Source organism: Aotus nancymaae, unplaced genomic scaffold, assembly GCF_030222135.1.
Source record: "Aotus nancymaae isolate 86718 unplaced genomic scaffold, 86718_ANA_hifiasm-v0.15.2.pri h1tg000058l, whole genome shotgun sequence".
Taxonomy (NCBI): Eukaryota; Metazoa; Chordata; class Mammalia; order Primates; family Aotidae; genus Aotus; species Aotus nancymaae.
In genome coordinates this window covers 28,279,973-28,284,808 of record NW_026988472.1, presented here as the reverse complement: position 1 = coordinate 28,284,808, position 4,836 = coordinate 28,279,973, and the positions used below count along the sequence as shown (strand labels likewise).

At 39.7% G+C, this 4,836-nt stretch overlaps 1 non-coding gene across 1 annotated transcript; it reads right to left on the bottom strand.

The window, feature by feature from the left end:
- Positions 1–4,342: 4,342 nt before the first annotated feature.
- Positions 4,343–4,506, bottom strand: LOC135270013 (U1 spliceosomal RNA). The gene has a single exon (XR_010338241.1). It is a non-coding gene; the product is annotated as a U1 spliceosomal RNA (small nuclear RNA).
- Positions 4,507–4,836: the final 330 nt, after the last annotated feature.

Sequence of the window (4,836 nt, the reverse complement as noted above, 5' to 3'; positions counted from 1 at the left end):
ACCCACCTCAGCTTCCCAAAGTGCTGGGATTACAGGCATGAGCCACCATGCCTGCCCCAGAAGAAATTTTTTATACGTACTATCTGCCAAGCACTTTATAGTCAGCGTCTCTTTTAATTTTTACAGCAATCCTCAATGAGGTAGTTGTTGTTCTCCACATTGTGCAAAAGAGAAAACTGAAGCTTGAGACAGTTTGAAAAATACTCCAAATTTCAAAGGGGTGGCAAAGCCACGACTTGAACCGAAGTGTGTATGACCTCTAGTTGAGGGGGAAGGGTGGGTAGTGGTATTACAAACAAATGTACAAACGTGAGCCAAGTCTAGAGGAAGAGTTAAGTTGAGGTTGAAGCCTGCTGCATGTGAGGCACTGGAAAGCATTCAGGTATAGGTTTGGCCACCCGGGGAACAGGGACTAACCAAGGATCTCAAGAGAGGCAAGGAAGCAGATTTAGGTCAGCTGCATTTGCCTCGCCTCATATATAAGCTGATACATTCTTATGAAGCAAATTAAGATTTTTTAAAAGTAAAATTGTGCATATCAATTTGTATTCTAGAGAAGTTATCCAAAAATTTCACCTAAGCCAACCAGGCTAAATCTTTATCTTCTTGAACAAGGTGAGTTAATTCTCTCTCTTTGAACCCCAGAATACCTCACTGTTAGTTAAAACATTTTGAGACAGGATCTCTCTCTTGCCCAGCTAGAGTGCAGTGCCACGATCTTGGCTCCCTGCAGCCTCTACCTCATAGGTTCAAGTGATTCTCCTGCCTCAGCCACCAAGTAGCTGGGATGATTACAGGCACGCCGCCACCACCACGTCTGGCTAATTTTTGCCTTTTTAGTAGAGACCCGGTTTTACCATGTTGGTCAGGCTGGTCTCAAACTCCTGAGATCAAGTGATCCACCTGGGTGGGCCTCCCAGAGTGCTGAGATTACAGGCATGAGCCACCGCACCTGGCCACTGAAAGCATTCTTTTAATGTTTTCAAGGCAGCAGTGGCACAAGTAATCAAGGTCTTATATTACTGATGTCAACTTACTGTCTGCTGAACTCGCAGGAATCAAACCAGTGAGTCAAATGCAGTAACTCATCTATGTTATATAAGCATTCTTCTTCCCTGCCCCCTTAGTTACTGGGCTGACGAACTGTTTTTGTAAAGGGCAAGAGAGTGCATGTTTTAGAATTTGCAGGCTATATTGCTTCCATCACAACTACTCAGCTGTGTTGCAACTATTCAGTTCTACCATTGTAGCAAGAAAGAAGCCATAGACAAGATGGCTTCTTGTCTAACCCTAAACAAATGCGCATGGCTGTGTTACAATAAAACTTTATTTATAAGAACAGGCCATGGGCTGGATTTGGCCCACAGGCTACAATTTGCTGACCTCTGCCTTAGATAATTATGTAAAAAAATGAGTCATATTTTCTGATGTACATTCTATACCTTAGAATGGGTACTGTATTCACTTTACTGTTTTAAAAATTACAATTCTATTATCTTTGAATCTGGAACATTAGAGATCATTCAGATTTTTGAGGAAAGAAACCATTTCTTCTTCATCTTGTGTCTCCTGCTCCTCGCTCAGTGCATGGCATGCATCAAATGCTTGGTTAATGCTCATTTATAAATTGATGAGTTAATTGCATCTAGCCTACCAGTGCCCTCATCTCAGAGGTGAGGATATGGTACCACTGAAGAAGCACTGAGCCAGTGGGGGATGCTTACTATATATAGATTCTAATTCTAAGTCTGGCTGTGAGGCCAAGTTGCTAAGAGTCACTTCCCTTGTCTGAACAGAGCTTCATCTGTTAAACCAATCACTGTAATTGTGGCAGACTCTGTTGGTTCCCTAGCTGACTGCTATATATATTTTTTGACTGCTACTTCAAACCACCTTCTTCCTTGTCTGTCTCCCTACAGAGGCTGTAAATGCCAAATGTACACTTTCCACCCTCATGTCTGTCAGAATTGACCATAAGACCCAGTTTTGGTCAATGAGATGGGAGAAATATAGGAGCCTTCTGAGGAAGATTCCCCCTCTGCCTATGAAAGAAGCAAGGCCTGTAGGAAAAGCTCTGTTTCTTTTTCACTTTGGACACCCTGCCATTTGTGGACATCATGCCTGCAGCTCTGACAGCCATATTGCAGCCATAAGGCTGTAAGGCTTGAGGGAAGCCATAGATACCTCTAGTTTGTTGCTGTTATTTTGCTGCCAAACTCATTTTAACCAATACAATGATCCTTAGCATACCCTTTAGATCTCTGAGCAAAGACACAGATGCAAGTAATCAAACAACTGAGACTTGAACTCCATTTTCTTGATGCATGTGCTTTTTTTTTTTTTTTTTTTTTTTGAGATGGAGTTTCACTCTTTTGCTCAGGCTGGAGTGTACTGGCACAGTCTTGGCTCACTGCAACCTCCCCTTCCTGTTTCGAGCTATTCTCCTGCCTCAGCCTCCCAGGTAGCTGGGATTACAGGCGCCCACCACCACACCTGGCTAATTTTTCTATTTTCAGTAGAGACAGGTTTCACCATGTTGGCCAGGCTGGTCCCTAACTCCTGACCTTGTGATCTGCCTGCCTTGGCCTCCCAAAGTGTTGGGATTACGGTCATGAGTCACCACACCCAGCTGGCATGTGCTTTTACTAGTATATGAATCTGCTTTATTTAATGTCCCATTTTATATTTGACTCACCCATTCATTAATATAACTAAAATATACGGGACTTATTTTTAAGGGAATTCAGTCATTCTCTTAGGCATTGATACCCATACTCCATAGATGGCATTTTGCATGAATGTCCTCAAAATGGATACACAATCAACTGAGAGATGCCTCAATAAAAGCTGAGGGTTTGTTTGCTTTTTTCTTTCTCAGATTTGTATGCCAACCAAACATCATAAATGATTTTTAAAACCTTAAAGTTGGAAAACACTGAGCAGTATTATTTGATATTTGATGAAAAACAAACTGTTTAGTTCTAATTAGGCCAAATAGAACACTTCTAGTTCAGCTGAAAAAAAAGTAAGTTGCTGTGACAACCTCAAAAACAAATATTCTCTCAGATCACACCAGAAACACTTAGATGCTGTGTGCAAATCAGTTTACTCAATTGCCCTCAGTTCAGAGTAACTCTTTCATTAGGTGTTTTATTTCTTATGTTCTTTTCCTTTTGCTATGAAGTCAAAACTACCCTTGTATACCAATCAAACATTTGAGACAAGTATTTAAGGAAGATTCATTTTATGAAGCAGCTCATGGACCTGAAAGGATTTTAGAAAACTAGGGACAAATCTGAGAGCTGTAGGGAAATTCATCAAGATCTGATAATCTGGGCCATCATTAACTGGACAGACAGATAGCACTGTCAGGAAATCAGAATTTAAAAATATTATTAAGAATCAAGCTGTGCTTACTAGTAATAAATTACAATGTGGCACCTTGGAATACTTTTGCAATTTCTAATTATAAGAAGTTTATGGGCTGGGCACAGTGGCTCATGCCAGCACTTTGGGAGGCTGAGGTGGGTGGATCAGTTGAGGTCAGGAGTTCAAGACCAGCCTGGCCACCATGGTAAAATCCCATCTCTACTGAAAATACAAAAATTAGCCAGGTGAGGTAGCATGTACCAGTAATCCCAGCTACTCAGGAGGCTGAGGCACAAGAATCACTTGAACCCAGTAGGCGGAGGTGCAGTGAGCCGAGATTAGGCCACTGCATTTCAGCCTGGGTGACAGAGTGAGACTCTGTATCAAAAAAAAAAAAAAGTTTATAAAATACCAAAAATTAAAAACAGAGGAAAAGGTGACAAGTTCATGATGTAAGTAAGAGTGAATAGTTTAAAAAGAAATGTTCTTAAAAAGAAAAATCTAGAAAAAAATCTTTTAACAGAAAATGACTTTTTGCTGAAGGAAAAAATCCAAGCCACCCTATCTTTCAATAATAACTTGATTTTGTGATTATAACAAATTGTTGTATGTTCTTAATAATTTATTTTGTATTTTATATTTACTATATTCCAGAATGTCATTTTGGACATTCATCTCCCATGTCATTTGCATTGTTATAGAATGTCATGCTTTCAAATTATGTAACTAACCAAAAGTTATATTACAGACTAATATTTTTGTTGACTCTGCTATTTAGTCTTACATCTGTTGTTCTCTAGATTTGTAAAGGTCTCTATTTCAAAATTCAGAATATGACTAATTTTTTTTTCTCTCCACATTGTTTACCGAAGTGTAAGGCTAACTTTATTATTGGCTTATCTACTTTATGCTTAATGAATACTGTTAAGCATAGCTAAATTTTATTTTATTTTTATTTATTTATTTATTTTTACAGGGGAAAGTGCGAACGCAGTCCCCCACTACCACAAATTATGCAGTCGAGTTTCCCACATTTGGGGAAATCGCAGGGGTCAGCATATCCGGAGTGCAATGGATAAGCCTCGCCCTGGGAAAACCACCTTCATGATCATGGTGTCTCCACTGCCAGGTAAGTATAAGCATAGCTAAATTTTAGTTGAGTTAATTTTATGTTACACAAATAAGATTCCATATTTCTGCAAACTTGTTTTTATTCTATGGTACATATGAGATGGGTTGTAAAAATGGCTACAATATTTTGCAGCTTTTCCCGCCAAGAAGTGAAGTCTATTTCCTGGTCCCTTGAATCTTGCTTTGATGAACAGAATGTAAGAAATGTGTAAAATTTTGAGCTTCAGCCTAACAAAGCCTTGCAGTTTTTGCTTTCTTGTGGCTCTTGGAACCGTTTTACCACTGTGTGATAAGGCTGGGCTAGTTTGCTGGAGGGTGAGACCAAATGGAGCAGAG